This window comes from Panthera pardus, unplaced genomic scaffold (genome assembly GCF_024362965.1).
Source record: "Panthera pardus isolate Hobbes unplaced genomic scaffold, ASM2436296v1 HiC_scaffold_16, whole genome shotgun sequence".
NCBI classification, from domain to species: Eukaryota; Metazoa; Chordata; class Mammalia; order Carnivora; family Felidae; genus Panthera; species Panthera pardus.
The window spans coordinates 81,374,974-81,397,566 of record NW_026526721.1 but is presented as its reverse complement, the minus strand read 5'-3'; positions in this window follow the sequence as shown (position 1 = coordinate 81,397,566).

The following is a 22,593-nucleotide window of genomic DNA, read 5'->3' as shown; positions in this document are numbered from 1 at the left end:
CTGGGTATGCGTGATACGTGCGGGTGTGGGCACACAAACAGGACTCCTGTTTGCTGTGGACTCTCGTGTGTGCCTCTGTGTGTTGATGCCTGCACTGGCCAGCGAGTGTGGCTGACCCGGATGGTGGCTGCGACTCCTCCGCACAATCAGCTTGCCTTCTTCCCTCCTGGGGACAAGTTGCTCCAAATAGATTTTCCATGCCAGGCTCAGCTGCTGAGAACCCACCCCAGGCTGGATTCAGTGAAGAGAAAACAAACCATTTGCTCCCAGGGAGCATAGCATGGTTAGGAATTAGTGTTTCCCTGCAACAAGGCCAGAACCTAGCCTTGAACACAGAATAGGAGGGAACCTACTCTCGGTGTTTGCCAGACGTTTTTCCGAGCAAAGGAAAATGCCTGTAATTGCCAAGGTTCAGGGAACACCAACAAAGCCTTTCAGCACAAATGTTGTGTGGGAACATGTTTATGCCCAGGTCCGTTTTTCTCCGTTACTTTATTCCTTTCCTGCTTTGCACTGACTGAGGAGACTCATCATGGTTTTGAAATAACGAAATTCATCTTCAAGCACTGAAAATCCTTGCTGCCATAAGCAATCTTTGATAATTTTCCCTTTTATTTAACCTTAGCTTGAGAAGGGAAATGTAATTTGCATATATCTGACTCTAGTGAAGTCTTCATTTATTAGGGGTTAGGGAGAGACTCAATTTGGTGGCAAAGGAATTTTCAACAAAGATATAAATCAAAATCACGAAATACGGTTCCCCCAATAACATTGAAACAGTTATAAATATGAAGCATCAGCTCTTCAGCTTCAGCCCCAGGTGCCCCTGTCCTGAAAAAATCCTAATGAAATACATCCCTGACTCATAAAATCTATCTATGCTGGCTATTAATTTCAGTCTGACCCACCTCAGAATAACATGAGTAAAAGGAAAACTTAATCAAATAAATCCTTAATCCAGTATTGCTGTAGCAAGCCAACCCAGAATTTTTTTAACAAAGGGGGATTTCCATCTCTTCTACCCTATTTTTCTCCTTCCCCACCCATAAGCTCTTTAATACTTCCTAGATTATATAAGGCCTTATAACAGAATCTTTTCAGCATTTTACTAATATTTAAACAGCATCCTCCCGCTGCCTTTTACTCTAGGGTAAAAACCACGTTATAAGATTCTATTACATATGAAACCATACCATCTTAGTGACAAATGAGGATGAGAAATAATGCAATAGAGCACCTTATAACCAGGAGGCAAGGTAAATTACCCAAATATCCTTCTTTATGTTTAGCCACAAGATTTGAAGCTGAGAAGCCTTTACATTTTCTGTAACACAAAACTCATTCCATCCCCTTGCCCTAAAGATGCTATTAACCTCTACTCTGCAGTGGAGCAGGAGGAAATAAGTGTCCTGTGACCTCTCAAACATATATACGTACAGCATTCAGGATGTGTTGTCACGATACAAGTTTTTTTTTTTTTAATATTTATTTATTTTGAAAGGGGGAGAGGGACAGGGAGAGACAGAGAGAGAATCCCAAGCAGGCTCCACACTGTCAGCACAGAACCCAAAACGGAGCTCGATCCCACGAAACATGAGATCATGACCTAGCCAAAATCAAGAGTTGGATGCTCAACCGACTGAGCCACGCAGGCACCCCCAGATACAAGTTTTTAAAGTATTATTATGGAAAACGAAAAATACACAAAAATGTATTAACTCATTCTTGTTTCATTTATAGCTCCACCCACTCCTGACCCCTATCCTGCCACTGGATTGTTTTGAAGCAAATCCCAGACATCAAATAATTTCATCCATAAATATTTTTGCATTTATCTCTAAAACCATAACCCATAACATCATTATTACATAATAAGATACAATTTGATCATAAATAGGAACTTGTCCCATATCTGCTGACCACCTTTCTGCCTCCTCTTTAAGAATGTCACCGTTCTACCTGGAATTTTCCTCTTTCCCTCTCTTTCTCTTCTGCCTGCCTCTTCAGCTTATGTGCCACTTTCTCAAAGAAGCTTTACTCTGACCAACCTAGACTGTTATACACATTCTCCCTTAATATCACTTTAAACAAATAATTAAAGAAGGAATTATTGAACTAATGTCTTTCCCCATTCTTCCCCTCCCCTGCCACAAACTGTAAGCTCCTTAAGGGCAGGAAATCTGTCTTGTTCACCATCTTGTTCCCAGTTCTTTGCACAGAGAATAAATGTTGAAGTAGTGAAAATCATTCCACCTCAGACTCCCAAAGGCTGGAAAACCGTAGTAAATTGTTTGCAAATATGTGTGAATAGTTTATATAATTACTCTTCCTATAACCACACTGTTGGATACTTACCCTCCCTACTGACTCCGAACTTAGCTATGTGTATTAGTTACCTATTGCTATATAACCAATCACTACAAGGTTAAAACAACTCAGTTTCTGTGAGTCAGGCATAACTTAGCTAGGTCTTCTGTTTGAAAGTTTCTCACAAGACTTCAATGAAGGTATGGGGCAGGGCTGCGGTGTCATCTAGAGTTCAATGGGGGTTGGGTCCGCTTCCAAGTTCACTCACTCACCCGTTGTTGACAGGATTCAGTTCTTCAAGGAACTGTTTGACTGAGGGTCTCAGTTCGTCACTGGTTATTGGCTAGAGGGCTCTCTCTGTTCCTTGCCACATGGACCACTCCATAAGGCAGTACACACATGGCAGCTTGCTTTACCAGAGCAAGCACATAGAAAGAGTCAAAGAGAGTGTCACTAACCCAATCTTAGAAGCTATACCCCATCACTTTCACAGAAGCCAATCTTGAGGTCCAGTCTATTGACTTGAGGTCTAATGAATCTATTCATTAGAAGCCAATCTTGAGGTCCAGTCCTCACACAGGAGGAGATTACACAAGGACATGAATATCAGGAGGTAGGAATTATTGGGAACCACTTCACAAGCTGCCTGCCACATCATGTGACTGACTTTAGCCAATGAGAGAATACCAAACTTGGCATCACAAAGATTTCCAAAGAGCATGCTCAGTGGGGTTTCTCTCTTTTTGTGCTTAGAACCCTGAGGGCACCAGGTATACAAACTTGATCAAGTCTGCTGGAGGATGAAATGCTTTGTGGAGGAAAATGAAGGTGCCCCACTTGATGAACAGCTGATCTCTAGCCAATGGTCTACCAACCCCTATCAGTGAGGCTATACTAGATCATCCAAGACCCACTAGTTAACGACAGAAGCATGAGCAAGTCCAGTAGAAATCGGCTGAGCCAGTCCTGACCTGAACAGCCACCAGGACACATTATAGAATCAGGAGCTACATAAAACAGGTGTTGTAAAACCTGTTGTTTTGGGCTGTCTCTTACATAGTAAAAGCTAACTGATACACCCACCAACCAACTCTCTCTTGTTGTGGGAAAATTGAGGATTCAAGAGGCTAAGTGACTGGTCATTGTCACAGTGCAGCAGGCATAGTGGGAAAAGTTCTCCAGGACCTGGCATCAGAAAAATACAGATGGTCCAAGTCTGTATTTTCAGCTCTGTTGTTTTCTGGCTGGGAGACCTTGGCAAATCCCTTATGCTTTCTGGGCTTCCGTTTCTTTATCAGCAAAATAAAACAGAAGGTTTCCCAGAACATCTTTTTGCACTCAAAGCTATGACTTGTCCAGTTGGTTACAGATCGAGCTAGGGTTAAAATCCTTTTGGTTCAGATGTCATTTGTGAATAATCAGATATTGCCTTCCTATTCTATTGCACATATTTGTCTAATGCTAATGTAAGTTACATCTATTTACACCAACCGTTCTGAACACTTTGATAAATCAAGTCATTACAAATCAGTTACTTTTTGGTTGCTTGATTGAACCAAGTAACTAATTTCACTATGGTTATAAATAACCTGCTAGTAATTGGTCAATTTGTCATATTAAAGCAATTCGAATGATGAAATAGCTGGAGAAGCTTCCAAATGAGGTACAATTAAATGAGGAGTCTTCTGTGGGGAGGAAGGACACCTCTCTAGCATTGCCGCTGGCATAATTCAGACCCTCACCATCCCCTTCAGCATAAAGGAAAGAAGGGTGGCTTTGGAATCAGGCAGGTGGAATCCATCAAAGCTCAGCTCCACCACCACCTCTAGCTGGGTGATCTTGGGCAAGTTACGTAGCCTCATTTCTTAAATGAGAATTAGAATTCATACCTCATACACTTGCAGTGAACACTAAATATGATAACATATGTGAAGAGCCTAGCATTGGATCTGGCAGATGGCAGATCCTCAATAAGTATTAGTTTCCCACTTCCAAGCATTCCAAATACCTTCCCCGTCAACAGACTCTCCATGCTCCAATCCTTCCTTCAGAATGCTGAGAAGAGAACTCTCTAAAATCTGATATCATATCTGGCCTTAAACACCCTTAACACTTCTCACTGCCTAGTGAGAAAGAATTCATACTTCTTTGTAGGCCATACACAGCCCTCCTGATGTCTTCTCCAGCTACTCTTCCCCATGCCGCTACATCTGTACCCTCACGGGATTGTTGTTTTGTTTCTACACATGTAATATCCCCTCCTGCTCGCCTGTGTCGTCCCTCATTCTTCCGTCATCCTTTCCTTTGTCTTGAAGTGCCTAATCTTTTTTATGCATGCAATTCCTACCCTTCCTTCAAGTTCTAGCTCAAATGCTGCTTGAATCCCTTTCTTAGTTCACTCCTTTTTCCATACTCAACGACATGCTGTGCCTACCACTTGGTACCTCAAATAGTAAAGCAGGTACTGTGTATTTCCAGTGCCTGTCATTGTTTTGGGTACTAGAAGATTCTCAACAAATATTTTTGAATGGTTACATTAAAAGATTTATGACTAAAAATTCATAGTGTAGAAAAGCAAAACATGTTTTCAAAGCTTAAGCCCCCAAACTAAGAGATTCCTTTGAAACCTTTGAAATTAAAAAGAAGCCTAACTTAAATAAACTTGCTTATAATCTTATTGAATGTCTCACCTCTAGAGGTGACCCAGGCTGTAACAACTGTAGACCCAAAGAAGTATTTTAGACATCGCAATAATGACAGACACATAATTGAGAAATAGTCATGGTCCCTCTGTAACATTCTGATATGGAACCATGAAGGGCAGGTTTCCCCCAAAGAATCCCATTGTGCCACCATCAGAGGCAAAATAGAAAAACAGATGGACCCCAAACTGGTCCAAAGTAACATTTCTCTTGTTTTTATAGTGGTGGGAGTGGTTATTATATGTGGATTGTCTTAATATGATTTTCAAAATTCACCATTTTATTCTTCAACTTTCATTTGAAAGGGACACACCACTTTTGTGCCACTTTTTTTTTTTTATCAACTAGAGAAATCTTTTTATAGATAAAAAACATCTTAGTGAAAAAATAAACTTCCAGAGTAGGTTTTGAATATAAAGAGGGAGGGCAAAAGGCCAGTCCTTAACGTGCCAAGCAATCAGCCTCCTGTGGGCATCAGTAAACATTCTCCGTGTTCAAGCCCAATAACCACTGGACTTTTCCTGAGTGATGTGATGTGACACTAATAGAAGTAGGAACTGGGTCAATTTTGTGCTCCACACAACACAACCCATTCCTTACGCTCTGACAGTTCACACTTACTTCTGGATGCAATGGACCTATCATAATTTTGAAACAAGAACACTCCGGCTTGTTTTAATGGTAGGAAAACACACACATTCTGCCATTTCCATTAAAAAAAAATCTGATTTCTTGATGATTAGCAATTAAAATAGTTCAGCTTTAATTAGCTCACTTCAGTCAGTAGCTAAAGGCTAAAATGACAGTGAAGAGCAATCTGGAATACAATGACTGACTCATGGTTTATAAATGAGGCAGCTGAGATACCGCATGCATCCCGTGAAGATGCCAGGCTATGGTCAGCACTCCATCCACACCCAGGGCCCCAAGCACTTGGGCAATGCTGGGCTCATTGATCTCCACAGATAGCTATTGAGTGTCTCCTACGTGCCAGGCTCTGGGTTGGATGCTGGAGATAACTTAAAGGGGAGACATAAACCGATCATAAAAGAGTATAAAAGGTAATTGCTTTGATTAAGGGGTTTAAACAAAGCAAACTAGAAGAATAAGAAAGAAACAGCTAAGTCTGCCTGGAGCCATCCAAAAGTACTTCATGAAAAGGGTGACTTAGTAACACCGGCAATGCAGACAAGCTGGGAGTGATGTATTATGGGAGAGGGAACAGCATGCATGCTAGCAAGAAAGGCAAAGCGCTGTTCTGGAAGTCTGTCTTGCTTGGAAGTAATGTGGGCTAAAGGAGCGGTCAGATAAGAGGCAGAATTGGTAGACAGGGGTCAAATCATGTGAAGCCCAACAAAGTTTCGATTTAGTCCTCTAAACCAGTAGTTTTTGAACAGCTCTAAGCTAGAGGCACTTTGTTCATTGGAAACACTTATTGGAAAGCATAAAAAAACAGATTTGGGAAGCCCGGCTGCTCCTGTTGAGGCATGATATATGTTGGTGAGGAAACCTATGTGTTTGTAACTTCCACAACACCAAAGCCAAACCATTGCTTCAGGAGGGGGAGGTTGTGGTAGGCAGCCTCTACCATGGCTCCCAATGGTCACCACCTCCTGGTATTCACACCCTGCATAATTCCTTCCCTCCAGTATGGGCTGGATCTAGCAACTCCAGAAGTAGTCACGAAGTCACTTCTGAGAGAAGGTTGCAAAGACTGTGACTTATGCTGCTTTCATCTCTCTCCCCGTCTGTCTCAGAGATCTCATTCTGAGGGAGCCAACTGTCATATTGTGAGTGGTCCTATGGAAAAGCCCACATGGGAAGGAACTGACATCTCTGGCCAATAGCCAATAAGGACACGAAGACTGCCAACTATCACAGGAGTGATGTTGGAAGGAAATCCTCCCAGTTGAATCCTGAGATGAAACCACAGTTCTAGCCAACACCTTGATTGGAGCCTTGTAAGAGACCTCAAGCCAGCTAAGCTACATTCAGATTCCTGACCCAAAGAAATTATGAGATAATAAATGCTTTGCTGTTTAAGTCTCTAAATTATGGGGCCACTTGTTATGCAGCAAGAGATAACTAATACAGGCACCACTGCAGAATTCTGAGCACAGAGTGATAAGATCAAATGTGAATTTTAAATGTGAACTCAGGAATGAGCCTGCAGGAGAAATTTATTGGGACAAGACCAAGATGAAGCATTTGCTAGCCCAGGAAGAAGATGAAGAGGGCCTGAGTAGTGGCGGTGGAAAGGAGAAGTGGTATAAATACTGAAGAGGTAAAATTAATAAAACTTGACATTATTTGGTTCTGCGGAGTAAAGGAGTTTCAGGGACAAATGCCAGTCATTAGCTAAGGAATGAAGGAGGAGGAACATGTTTATAGAGAAAGAAAAAAAGTTTAATTTTGGCACGTGTGGAGATCAAAGTGGCTGAGAGTCATCCTTATGGGGAACACTAATAGTTACTTGGAGGCATGGTACAAAGAAGTCTGAAATCGGGTACTCTACGTAAGAAATTGTACTTACTCACAGAGGCTGCAAACTCCAGTGCCCTTGGGGGTTAAGAAAATAACATAAAGGAGGAAAGAGTTCTGGGTATAAAGTAATAGGGAACAGTGGAGACTGTGTTGAACTGCAAGGTGCCTGCCTTTTTTAAAGGTATCAAAGCCAAACACGCTTGAACCACTGCTCTCTGGGAGGCTGAATTCAGCTTCAAGAGAAGCTGGTTTTAACAGAATTCCTGAGGAAGATATCACAACAGAGTGAAAAGGGCACGAGCTTTGGCATGAGTCAGGCAGCACTAAGTTCAAATCTTGCCTCTACCACTCACTAATTGGTGTCACTGGGCAGGTCGCTTATACTCTCCGAGCCAGCGTTTCCTTAGCTATATACAGGGTGAGGAATACCAATTTTAATGGAATTGTTGTGATTAAGTGAGATAATGATTTTGAATGCTAAGGACAGTTCCTGGCACAAAATAGGTACTTCAGAAGTTGTAGCTGCCATTATGATTGTGATATATTAGTAGCCATTCTCTCTCACTGAAGGACACTCCAACATATTGAATGTCCCCACCATGCTGTTCAGAGAGCACAAGAGTCACCACAGAGCACCCACGCTAGAACTCTTAGTACTCAGTGTGTCCAGAATGGTGAGTGAGAGAGAGAGAGAAAGAAAGAGAGGGAGACGGAGACGGAGACGGAAAGGGAGTGTGAGTGAGTGTGTGTGTGTGTTGCAAGTACTTTAAGTAATGGAAAGCTCAAGGTCAGGAGGTACATGGTACAATAATAGAAACCGAAAACAGAAGCCATGGTACTTCCAGGCCCCCAGGAACTGGGGTTGCAACCAAAGCAGCCCTGGGACTGACAGCAACAGGGGTTGACAGAGCTTCATACTTGTGCTCTGGAAATAGGACTTTGCTATTCTCCATGTGCTGGTGCTCACATTGCCGGCACATTTATTTTTTCTACTTTTTGTTTGTTCCACCTTATAGTTTCTCTTCCCTCATAGTGTCTGTTTCCTCCTAACTTTGACCTGTAAAGTCCCAGCCCCACCTATTCATTTCCATTGTAAATCATTTCTAATTCAGTTCTTGATAGACCTACCTTTTCCTCTTCCCTTGCAGTTTGAGAACAAGAATCTTTTTCAACCACAGTCATCTACAGCTGAAGAAAGAGAAGGGGAAGTCATGTGATATAAAAGCCACCTAGGGGCGCCTGGGTGGCTCAGTCGGTTAAGCAGCCAACTTGGGCTCAGGTCATGATCTCACAGCTTGTGGTTCAAGCCCCGCTTTGGGCTCTGTGCTGACAGCTCAGAGCCCGGAGTGCTTCAGATCTTGTGTCTCCCTCTCTCTCTGTCCTTGCCCTGCTTGTACTCTGTCTCTGTCTCTCAAAAATGAATAAATGGTAAAAAGAAAAAAAAAATTTTTTAAGCCACCTAAGCTTTAGCAAGAGCTGTGAGTGGACAGTTTCCTGTAGAAGGGACTGTGGGCATGGAGGCACCATGACTGACATCCCTACTATAATGCATATGTGAGCATGTGTCTAGCACAGGCCAGGAGGCTGGATGACAGGGCAGATAAAAAATAGGATACTCTAATTTTATTTTATTTTTTTTTCAATATATGAAGTTTATTGTCAAATTGGTTTCCATACAACACCCAGTGCTCATCCCAAAAGGTGCCCTCCTCAATACCCGTCCCCCACCCTCCCCTCCCTCCCACCCCCCATCAACCCTCAGTTTGTTCTCAGTTTTTAAGAGTCTCTTATGCTTTGGCTCTCTTCCACTCTAACCTCTTTTTTTTTTTCCTTCCCCTCCCCCATGGGTTTCTGTTAAGTATCTCAGGATCCACATAAGAGTGAAACCATATGGAGGATACTCTAATTTTAGAAGTCAGTATGAAAATATTATTCAGCCATAAAAATAAGGGAAATCCTGCCATTTGCAACAACATGGATGGACCTTGACAGCATTATGCTAAGTGAAATAAACCAAACAGAGAAAGACAAATACTATATGATCTTCCTTATACATGGCATCTAAAACAAACAAACAAAAACCCCTGAACTCACAGAGAGAACATAGTGGTGGTTGCCAAAGGCAGGAAGGGGTGGGGGGTAGGGGAAATGGGTGAAGGTGGTCGAAGGTACAAACTTCCAGGTATGGGATAAGTCCTGGAGATGTAAGGTACAACATGGTGACTACAGTAAATAATATGGTATTGTATATTTGAAAGCTGCTAAGATAGAAAATCTTAAAAATTCTCATCATAAAAAAAAAAATGGTAACTACGTGTGGTGATAGGTGTAAACTAGACTTACTGTGATCATTTCACAATTTATACAAATAACAAATCATTCGGTTATACATCTGGAACTAATATAATGTTATATGTCAATTATATCTCAAAAATAGTCAGTAGGAAATTAGTTACAAGAAGGTGACATGCAATATGACAGCACTGTTAGCTTCTTCCAGGAGCCCTGCTTTTTTGCCCTTGGCCAATGCATCAGGTGCAAAGAATTACCAATGCAGTTGGCTCCAAGTGTAATGTCTGTGGTGGCTGCATTTAGGTTCTTTATATAGACATTTGGAAAATGAACCTCTGCTCTGCTCCAACGTCAAGGGCAAGGATAAGACTTGTTTTCTTTCTCTGCTCCTCATTCCTACTTGGGTGGGTGTGGAATCTGGGACATTACTGTTACTCCAGTCCTCAGCAGAGCTCATCTAGGGTGAAATAAGGGTAGGAGAAAGTCTTTGTCCTCATGGCAGCTGGCTTTCCCCAGGCAGCTGTTGTCCCCCAGGATTTTCATCCTCTACTTCCCACAGAGAGGGCCAAGCCCCAGTGGCAGCTGTTGTGATTTCCAGAAAGCACAGAACTGGGGCTTCCCTGCCCTCCCTGCATCTCCCATGGGTGTCCATCCAAACGCACATGTTCCTGTTTGGAAGCTGAAGGTGTGAGTAGCTTTGAAAGTGACTGAAAGGAGAAACGTGTAGATTCATAGATTGACAGAATTAGTTCAGTAAAACACCCCTTTTATTACTCAGGAAGTGGAGGCACAGAAAAGTGATGAGGTGACTTGCCCAAGGTCATAAAACTCCTCATTCTGCAATTTATTCCTGGTGGAGAAGAAATAGAAACCATATTTCATGTTTCCAAGGCTACTGCTCTTCCTTCTACCTTAGAGGTTTGAAGAGGAACTGGCTTCTGCTTTCACACATTTTAAATTTTGATTACTCCTGGGGTGCCTGGGTGGTTCAGTCGGTTAAGCGTCTGACTTCAGCTCAGTTCATGATCTTGCGGTTTGTGGGTTTGAGCCCCGTGTCGGGCTGTGTGCTGACAGCTCAGAGTCTGAAGCCTTCTTCAGATTCTGTGTCTCCCTCTCTATCTGCCTCTCCCCTACTCGCACTCTGTCTCTCTCTCTCTCAAAAAGAAAATAAAAACACAAAAAAATTTAAATTTTGATGACTCCTGTTTGTTCTCCACCCACTATTCGTTATTAGAGTGATGTTTTGATTCTGTGTTATTATAGGCAAGGACCCAGCAATGCCCCAACCCTGCCTTGCCTCCTACTTCCCTCTCCTCTTCCCACCAGGCTCCAAGGAAGCTAAGCACAATAAATAATCATAGATTGTGAAGCAAAATACCTCTTTATTAACATGGCCCAGGCACACATACTCCAATGTATAGCTCTCTGGTAAAATATTAAGTGCGGCTTTCTTCTTTTTGGGATATCACTGCCCTCTGACCATACGTAAAGAGGAGGAAGCCTAAGAAATAGGGGAACTGTATGGCCAGGTTTGCACAACAGGCTTTGGCTTATTTGCTCACCCAAATGCACATTAGGAGAAAAGTAGGAGATGAGAAGAAACTGGCTAAGCCTGATCCATCTAGAAGTGATACAGGAAACACAAGAGAGGAACACAGGAGTTCACACCGTTGAGTGAATACAGCCCATATTAGTAACCTGACGCTGTGTAACAAATCAAAACTTGGTGACTTACAGTAATGATCATTATTATCTCCGACAACTTCTGTGGGCTGGGAATTCAGACGAGGCATTGCAAGGATGACTTTTCTCTGCTGCACAATTTCTGGAGTCTCCACTGGAAGACTCAAAGACTGAGGACTGGACCTATCTGAGAAACATTTGCCTACTCACGTGTCTGGTAGTTAGCTGTCTGTCAGGACACTCACATGTGGCCTCTCTATGTATCTTCCCCCAAACATGCTAAGTGTCCTGAGAGAGAGCTACCAGGAAGTCATATTAACTGTTACGATGCAGCCTCAAAAGTCATGCAACATCATTTCTGTGACATTGGTGTAGTTGTGGCAGTTACGGAGGTCTGCCTACACCCAGAGGGCTCCCCCTGGTCTCCACAGACCCTGCCTCATGATGAAGCATGTTAATGTTACATTGTATGAAGACCATGAGAGAGGAGACATTTTAGGAAAATACAATCTGCCACATGGTCCAATCAATGTCTTGGGCTCTGACCATTCAAATTAGAAACTTCCTTACTGGAGCATCTGGCTGGCTCAGTCAGTGGAGCATGCAGCTCGATCTTGGGGTTGTAAGTTTGAGCCCCACGTTGGATGTAGAGATTACTTAAAAATAAAACCTTAAAAACAAAAACAAAACTTCTTCCTTACTGAGTGGGGAGTTGGAAGAAGGGTGATCTGAGATAAGCCCAGATGGGAAGAGGGCTTAGAATTTTATTTCTCACAGAAACACCACCGTATTCCTACAGATATTAATTTAGAGACTCCTATTTCAATCTCTTCATAACTCCCTTACCTTGGCCAGAAAACAAATTCAAACAAACTGTCCAGTTTTGACTTATGCATAGCACTGGGTTGATAGGTAAGAGGATATGTGGATATTCAAGAAGGACCCTTGCCCCATCAACCCTCCTCCAAACAAAACAAAATAAAACCTAACACTATATCATACTGTCTGAGAAATCCATGGGAAAGTTAATTTATCTTGATATTGTACCAAGTGTTAAATTCAAATACAATAGAAGTTCTATCTTATTAATCATGTATACCTTAATGGAAGTTCATTTGGGTTTGAACTGGGGGAAAAGGGGAAAAGCAATGGATTGAGAAGCTGGTAAGGATAAGGCAGAGGAGAAAGGAAAAGCAGAAGGAGTGGAAGCTATAGTTACCTGGAAATTGCTGTGTTACATTTCACCACGGCCCAGTTCTGGAAAACATTTTACATGGTTTTCCAGCTGTAAACCCACAGTATTGGCTTGGGGACCATAGATCCTCCTCTACCTCTCACCCAGAGACCAACCCTGGAGGCCAGTCTTCCCCTTCATCCTACCCCTCACAAGAAATGCCTCTTTCCTCTGAGTACTCCTACAGAAGGGACTAGGTAATTCATATTTTTAAATTAAAAACAATAACTATCATACTAACATTGATCAAGAGCTTACTATGTGCCACATACTATTTTAAATGACCACAGTATCTTCAAATAATCTTTACAAAAATAATCTCTGAGCTAGGTGCTGGGAACCACCCCACCTTTACAGATGAGAATGCTGGAAGCACAGAGATGTTCAGTAACTTGCCCAAAGCAGCCCAGCTGATAAGGCCTAAAGCTGAGGTTTGAACACAGGCAGCCTAACTCCGGAGTCCACGCTCTTAACTATTGCATTATGATATAGGGAAACTTCATACAACCCAGTTATCAGGAGGAAAGATCATTAATAAAGAAGACCTTTATTAATAGTAAAGATGAACACAATAAACTAAAACCCTACATAAAGTATTTAGTGAGGGGAAAAAGTAGCAAGTCAGGAGTAGGAAAAAAATGAAACAAGGGGTCCCTGGGTGGCTCAGTCGGTTAAGCATCTGACTTAGGCTCAGGTCATGATCTCATAGTTCACAAGTTCTGGCCCCACGTAGGACTCTGTGCTGACAGCTCAGGGCCTGGAGCCTGCTTCTCTGATTCTGTGTCTCCCTCTCTCTCTGCCCTTCCCCTGCTTGTGCTCAGTCTCTCTCTCTCTCAAAAATAAAGTAAAACATTCAAAAAAAATTTTTTAATTAAACAAGAATATATATAAATAAAATAAAAAAACAAAAACAAATTAGTATACTACCACCTCACACCAGTCAGAATGGCTAAAATTAACAACTTAGGCAACAACCGATGTTGGCAAGAATGCAGAGAAAGAGGATCTCTTTTGCACTATTGGTGGGAATGCAAACTGGTACAGCCACTCTGGAAAACAGTATGGAGGTTCCTCAAAAAGTGAAAAATAGAACTACTCTATGACCCAGCAATTGCACTACTAGGTATTTATCCAAGGGATACAGGTGTGCTGTTTCAATGGGGCATGTGCACACAAATGTTTATAGCAGCACTATTGACAATAGCCAAAGTATGGAAAGAACCCAAATATCCATTGACGGATGAATGGATAAAGAAGATGTAGTATACATACACAATGGAGTATTACTTGGCAATCAAAAAGAATGAAATATTTCCATTTGCAACAACATGGATAGAACTAGAGAGTGTTATGCTAAGCAAAATAAGTCAGAAAAAGACAAGTATCATATGACTTCACTCATATGTGGAATTTAAGATACAAAACAGATAAACATAAGGGAAGGGAAGCAAAAATAATATAAAAACAGGGAGGGGGACAAAACATAAGAGACTCTTAAATACAGAGAACAAACTGAGGGTTGCTGGAGGGGCTGTGGGTACAGGGATGGGCTAAGTGGATAGTGGCATTAAGGAAGACACTTGTTGGGATGAGCCCTGGGTGTTATATGTAGAGGATGAATCACTAGAATCTACTCCTGAAATCATTATTGCACTATCTGCTAACTAACTTGGATGTAAACTTAAAATAAATAAATAAATAAATACATAAATACATAAATTTAAATAGCAAACAAAAAAATAGTAAAAAGTGGTTTGTGTGTGTGTGTGTGTGTAAATGATTATTATCTCAATCAAAACAAGGGGATAAATATGAATTAATAAGATTAGAAATAAGAACAAACTATATTTCTGATTGTGTGCTTGCTTACAAAAATATAAAGCATCAAAAAGAAACATAAGCGGTTAGCCCACAAAGATGCCTGATCCTGGTGGACATGAAAATTTTCCAAACTTTCAAAGAACAAAAAAATTCCTATGTCACATAAACTTTAAATGTGTGAGTGTTTGCATGTGTATGTTGTAGCTTAACCAACTTATTTTATAAAGTGAAAATGATTGATTTCAAAATTTGAATAGGAAACTGAAATCAAATTATAGGTAAATCTCATTAATAAACAAAAACATTAAGATCGTATGTTAACAAAAGGAGAGAAAAATATTTTACATGTGCTAGTCACTATGCTTAATTCCAGAAATGCAAAACTTGTACAAAGAAGTAAAAACAATATAGCACATGAGGTTGGATATATAAGTTTTATCCAAAGAGATTTTAATAAGTTGTTGGCTATAATTCTCATCTCTTCCTGATGAAAAATTTTAAAATCAAGTGTTAATAATTTAGAGATTGCTTTTTTGTCATATGGAATTTAGTTTAGTAATTCATCAGAAAGGCGGATTTCTGGTCAGCATTGTTTAAAACCATTTCTCTTATATGAGAATATATCCTTTACTCTGGAGAAAGCATGTGCAGGAAGGAGGACTGGTAACAAGAAAAATATTAGCACCTCAGGGCAGGGACTCTCATATTTACAGACTGTGGCACTAGGGATCCAGGATCCAAGGAGAGATGAATTCAAGAGGCTCACATGGAGGAAATAACTTAGCAATGCCCAGGAAAAGGGAATAGGAACAATTGCTTCCAAATGCCCTAATGATATACTTTTTTTTCCTTTTTGCTAATTTTTCTTTCAGCTGCCTCCAAACTATTTTTATCTTCAGCCATTCCAAACAGGAAATGAAGGCAATGTTAGCAATGTTGGATTGCCAGTCTAAACATGATGGAGTATGCACGGAAAAGAAAGGGTCTATTTTATTCTTAAAGAAACACACATTGGTTTTCTCAGTCAGGATTTGTTGTTCTAGAAATGCTGTCAGTAACTATCAAGAAGAAAATATTATGTATAAATGTTGGAAAGGAAGAAACAAGAGTGTCTATTTTACAGATGGCATGATTGCAGACCTAGAAATCTAAGGAAATCAACCAAAAATTACTGAAAGTAATGAGTTTAGCTACAGAACTGACACTAAAAATGTTGTATATATGTATATATAATATTTATGTATAGATTGCATTGAATTATATGTTCACGTCAATATATATGCTGATATAAAACCAGGGAATACAATAAAAATGGATTTCTATTGTTGCTATTACAACAAAAACAGATTAAATGCATGGGGATTGACTTAATTTGTGGCAAGGATTATTCAGAGAAATTATAGAGAGCGTAACATATTGAGTGCTATGCCTGCTCCTAATTAGGAAAGTAAATATAATAGTATTTTCAAGGTTAGTCTGTAGATTTATCAAAGCCTCAGCAGGTTAACGTACCTAACAAACAAAGGGTACAATTCCTCTGGTATAATAACAAGAAAAAATCCAAAGAAGGGTTATTTTAAGAAATATAATGATTATAGACTTATCCTACTTTATATTTTGTGTTAGTACATTTTAAAACATAAAGTGATAATCATGAAGGCAATAGGGCATGACATTGAAAACATAATTAAATCAGAAAAAACAGATGTAATAGATTCATTCAAAGAGTTTGAGTATGACAAATCAAAAGTAATACAGTTAGGAAAGGAATCAGTAATAAATGCTACTGAGACAACCAGAAATTGGTGTAAAAATCATTTATTTATGCAGTACTTAAGAACCAAATTGGAATCAGTTCATTTGCCAGACTATGGCAAGTCTTTAAAATTCCTAAGACTCCTTTTACTCTTGGTATGGTAGGACTTATAACACCTATGTTTGAAGATAGTTTTGAGGAGTAACTTAATAATGTATGTAAAGCATTTAGCACAGTGCCAGGAACATAGTGAGTAATATTATCCTGAATCAGAGCGTTAAATACAAACTAGAACAAACTGGCTAAATGATCCAGAAATGTAAACAGGAAAACATTTATCCCAGTGGTGGAGAAGAAACAAATTTCTGATCATAGAAGCATGAAGAACATTATCAGAGACAAGACGGACAAACAAAAACTTAAAAAAAAACTTTCAAACAGAATGTATTATTGAGAATAAATACATATTATTGAGCTCCTAAGTGAGGTGGCTTTGGAAAGAGTGTTGCCAGCCAAGGTAATGGGGGGAGGGTAGTGGGGGTAGGTGGGAGTGTGGGGGTCAGTGCTGGACTAAATTTGAGGATGGTCTGAAGTCTCTGTTTGTCAAAAAGCCCTATCCTAGGGGAGGGGTGTGCCCAGGGCTTTCTTTACATGAACCCAAAGGATCTCAAACCCAGCAAAGGTGGCCCCCTCCCTGTTCTAACACCTCCTTCGGCTAGGTTTATCCAGAGCCCTGTGGTCCCTTCTCCTCCAGCTTGCAGTCCAGAGGGGCTTCGTGTGGGCAGGACAGGTTCCTGGTTCTCCCAGTTCGCACTGCCAGCTGAGCCCCTCTCTCTCTCCACAGAGGCTGCTCATCCGGCCCACCTCCAGACAGTCCAGCTGCCTCTGTCAGCCTCCTCCAGCCTGCTCAATGGTCCCATCCGTGTCCTGTTTACCCCTCCACCCACCTAATTAATGTCATTGCCTCACCTTTTTTTTTTTTTTTTTTTTTTTTGCTCTAGTAATCCCAAATTGTATGTCATTCCCACATCCCCACCCCGACCAATACACCTTCTGTATTACTCAGGGTTCTTCAATACATGAAGAGATTTTTCTTAAAATGTTTATTTATTTTGAGAGAGCGAGTGAGCGAGCAGCAGAGGGGCAGAGAGAGAGAGGGAGACAGAGAATCCCAAGCAGGCCCCATGCTATCAGCCCAGAGCCCAACGCGAACCCATGAACCATGAGGTCATGACCTGAGCCGAAATCAAGAGTCAGACATTCAACTGACTGAGCCACTCAGGTGCCCTGAGATTTTTTGTAAGGAATTGGCTCACACAATTATGAAGGCTGAGGAGCCCAGACCCAAGAGAACCAATGGTGCAGTTTCAAAGCAAGGAAAGCCTGAATGCAGAAGACCGATAGCCCAGTTCTGAGACATAAGGCAGAGAGAGAATTCTCTGTGCACTTGCTTTTTTCTTCTATTTGGGCCTTCATGGGGGAAGCCCACCCACAGTGGGAAGGGCATTCTGCTTTACTAAGTGTATCAATTCAAATGCTAATCTTACCCGAAAAACACCCTCCCAGATGTACCCAGAAATAATACTCAACCAAATCTCTGGGCACCCCAGGTGGTCCAGTCAAGTTCACACAAAAAATTAGCCGTCACAGACTCGCTGCGCAGTTCATACCTCAAAGCCTTTGTCTAGGACTATTCCCTTTCTCTTCTTCATCTGGATAGTTACTTTATCCTTTATGACTCAGGTAACTCCTCCAGGCAGGCTTCCTTGACACATCCTAGCTGAACCAAAAGCCCTCTTCCAAGCATCATAGCAACCCACCTGTGCATTTCTCCCTGACTAGGTTGCAAATTTCTTGTGGGCCAGAGACAGTCATAGCTCTTGGCCGTCCTTGTTCCTAGCACGGTGCAGGCCCACGCTCATCCTGGGGAAGGTTTTGTGCCATCTGCTGCTGTCTATTTCACTGCTGGCCACTAGTCTGACATCACTGTTTGTCCTACTGAAGCTGCTCATACGATTTAGACAGTGGTTCTTAGCCCTGATGCACATGGGAATCTCCTGGAGAGCTTATAAAAATACCAGGGCCAGGTTCCCACCCAAAGCCAATTAAATCAGAATCTCTGGGGGTGGGCCCAAGTATCCATACTTTTTCAAAGTTCCCCAGATGGATTTGCCCATGCTGCCAGGATTGAGAACCATCAATTTAGGACATAATTCAGAGCTTCAGGGCCACACTAAGAGATGATCGAAATTCTGAGTCTGACTGGGCAGATGGGGAAGGGCACCCTGCTGATAGGGTTGCTATGCAGGGATTAGGGAAGTCAGGAAGCATCTCAGCTCCCTGTCAGGGCCTCCCCCTCTTAACCCCCCCCCCCCAGGCTGAATGCTTATAGTTATCACTTTCACATGTTCTTGAAGGCTAGCTGTTTAAGCCCTGTCTCCTGGAGCTGGCTTTGAATGCTGCCTCACTCATTCACAGGTTCGCCTTTACTCCTAATGAGGGGGATGGGGCCCTTCATTTGGCATTACGGTACTTCATCCCTTGGGGCCTTCCCTCTGGAGCAGAAGGGTTGTATGGTAGTAATGAGGAGGGTCCAATGTGAGCCTGAAATATATACAATTTTAGGGACCTTTTTAAGAAAAAGAATACAAATTTACAAGTCACAACATTGCTAGGGCCCTCCCAAAGTTTGGGGAAGGGTCAGTGCAAGTGTCGCAACCTGAATTTTAAGCTTCAGCAGGTTCAGAGCAGACCTGCTTCTGAGACTAGTAGCTATGATTTACTGTGTCAGTCTGTACCAGAGACTTTTCATTTATGGCTCTCTTTACAACAAACAAGCAAGGATGGGTTATCCTAATCTTACAAAGGAGGAATCCCTGGTTCAAAAGTGTTTGTTCCTTATGTGGAAGTCACATATGTGGAAGTCACATATGTGGAACTCGAATTTGATCTAGTTCTGGCTGGTTTCTGGACCCAGACTCTTTCCGTCACACCAGCAGATCTCAATATCTACAGAGGTTGTGTATGCCCTGGGGCCTGGGATCATCATAAGAGGTAGGCAAATCTATAAGCACACCAAGTATTGTATGCAGGTTGACAAATTAAGGTGGCTTGCATATATATATGGAATGTTTTCTACATTATATAGATGCTGTTGTAGTTAGAAATCATTTTAAAGCACAAGTGTTACTTAATAGCCTAAATCGCAGTCTCCTTTCTCAATCAAGAGATATAGGGGCGCCTGGGTGGCTCAGTCGGTTAAGCATCCGACTTCGGCTCAGGTCATGATCTCACGGTCCATGAGTTCGAGCCCCACGTCGGGCTCTGTGCTGACAGCTCAGAGCCTGGAGCCTGCTTCAGATTCTGTGTCTCCCTCTCTCTCTGACCCTCCCCCGTTCATGCTCTGTCTCTCTCTGTCTCAAAAATAAATAAACGTTAAAAAAAAAAAATTAAAAAAGAGATATGAAAAGTACAACTCTTATATGAGCACTTGCAGAACTTTAAAAAAAAATTTTTTTTTTAACGTTTATTTATTTTTGGGACAGAGACAGACAGAGCATGAACGGGGGAGGGGCAGAGAGAGAGGGAGACACAGAATCTGAAGCAGGCTCCAGGCTCTGAGCCATTAGCCCAGAGCCCGACGCGGGGCTCGAACTCACGGGCCGTGAGATCGTGACCTGAGCTGAAGTCGGATGCTCAACCGACTGAGCCACCCAGGCGCCCCAAGAACTTTTTTATTTTAAAAGGGATCCTGGTGCTGGAAAGGTTTGGAGGGACTCTTCTCAAATAGTGGTCTCTAAAATGAGACATCACAAAACAGTCTGTTAGGGTAAAGGAAGACTATATCAGAAATTCTATCTATGTTTATTCTTACCCTTACCTTTAAAAATATCCATGTATGTTTATGTTTCATAAGGTATATACACGTTTGTAATTATAAATAAGTGCATATTGCATGACATAAAAGTTAAGAGCACAGACTCTGGGGTCAAACTGTCTGGGTTAAAATGTTGGGTGTGCGTTTGTATGTCCTTGGAAAAGAATATTTTCTGTGCTTCAGTGTCCTCACCTATAAAATGGAGATAATAATACCTGCTGCATAGAGTTGTCAAAACTGAGTTAACGCATGCAAGATATTAAGAATAGTGTCCTGCAATAGAGTAAGTGCTGTGGAAGTTTTTTTTTTTCTGTAATTAAAACAATGATTATTATGCATATGTTAAGGATACATTCTCTCTCTCTCAACCAAAAAAGGTGTGATCTTAAAAGTTTGGCAATTACAGCTCTAACAATTCAACTAACTATTGTAGAAGCAGAGAAACAAATGAATCTGGGGCAGCAGATCAAGACACGCCCCCCCCCCCCCAAACTGCCTCCTCCTGCTTAAGCCAGATTCTAGCTTTGGGATCTGGGCTAGCACTGCCAAACTGCCTAACTACACAAGAGTTAAAAGAGGCACTGATACGCTGGAATTATTTCTCTTTGTGTTGTTCTCCTGCCCAGGAATGGGAAACAGACTGCTACAGAGAGCTTCCCTCTGAAAACTGGGGGTGGAGAGACCAAATAACAAGGCTCCACTTACTGCAGCTTCCCACTCCCTCCTGGAAGAAGAAAGGGGTCTGTGTGCCGGGGGCCCCTCCCCTGCCAGCAGCCTGGCAGAACAGCTGCTGATCCCCTGCCCTGAGATCCCTCTTGCCTCATCTCCAGGCTGAGGCACCGGGAAGTGGCAACATCAGCTTTAGAGAAAAAGAGAAAGAAGTACATTGAGTTTTGCTGATGCTGTTGACTTTTCTTTCCTCTTTTGCTCTTTCCAGGGACAATTTCACAGTCTGTATCCTCCTGAAGCCTCAACGCCCTCAAGCCAAGAGGTCAGCTGGTCTGGCTTTCCTCACTTCCCAGATGCTATCATCCAGATTCCCTTCCTCCTGAAGGAAAATCCCTGAAGACCCTTGCTAAGTCCCAACCCCCACTCCAGGCTCCTCTCTCTCATTGGGTCTGCCTCTCATTTACTCCAGATAGATTTATAACTTATGCAAATACATGTAGATGATTAGGCAAATGATTATGCAAATGACGCCTTTCCTTTTCTCCATCCCAATTCTGGTAACACTGGGAGAAAGGAACAATAGTGATTAAGTCCTGACATTCGAGACAAACATGGATAAACCCTGAGGGCATTATGCTAAATGAAATAAGTCAGACACAGAAAGACGAATACTGCATGATTTCACTTATACATGTGGAATTTTTTTAAAAAACCAAACGCACAGAAACAGAGAGAAGATTGATTGGTGGTTGTCAGGGGCTGGAGGGCAAAGGTGATCAAGGTTACAAACTTCCAGTTATAAGCTGAATAGCTTCTGGGGATCTAATGTACCGCAAGGTGACTATAGTTAACAATACCGTACTGTATATTTGAAAGTTGCTGAGAGAGTGGATCTTAGATGTTCTCACCACACATGAACCAAAGGTAATTAGGTGAAGCGATGGATGTTAACTAACATTATTGTAGCAATAATTTGTAATATATGCATATATCAGATTATCATGTTGTAAGCTTATATGATGTTATATGTCAGTTATTACCTCAATAAAGCTGGAAAAAAAAAGGATTAAAAGATGAGAACTAGAATCAACGTGTAAACGTCAAAGAAGCTCTAATTTTAATCTAGAAAATAAAACATAATGGCTATTTCACAGCAAAAATTTATTTCCACAGAGGATAAAATAAAGGAGGTCTTTGATCCTTAAGTTTCCATGAAAGCCTCACATCTGTAGCAAATTATAGAACCTGGCTCCCTATACCCATTGCGTTTTCCCACTGAAATTAGTGATTCTTAGGAAATGGTCAAGGGGACTAATTTCTGTATTTTATCAGGACCTCATACTGTTACATTGGTGTATTATACACTGAAAAAAATCCTGAATCTTCTGCCTAATAGACAAAATATATTCATATAAAAAAACATAGGTCCAACTGTTCAATTTCTATTTTAAAAACTCTTGCCCTATTTTAAACAGTTAATAAAGCTGGCTTTTCATGAACCATGTAAGAATAAGTAACTGTGTTTTTAAATTGACATGATATTATAATGCTCACTCTTATAGACTTAACAAAATCTATGATTCAGGAGTCCTGCTAAAACTTCTGGGAAAGGTTATTGGAAGCCAAGCACATGCTGACCGCTGAGAATTTAATAATTTCAAATGCTGTTGCAGCTGAAATTCTATCTCCAATTTCCACCTACTCAGATTGTCTATTATTTATGAAACTGACCCTCATCACGTCCACACACAAGCCCTAGGAGCCCACA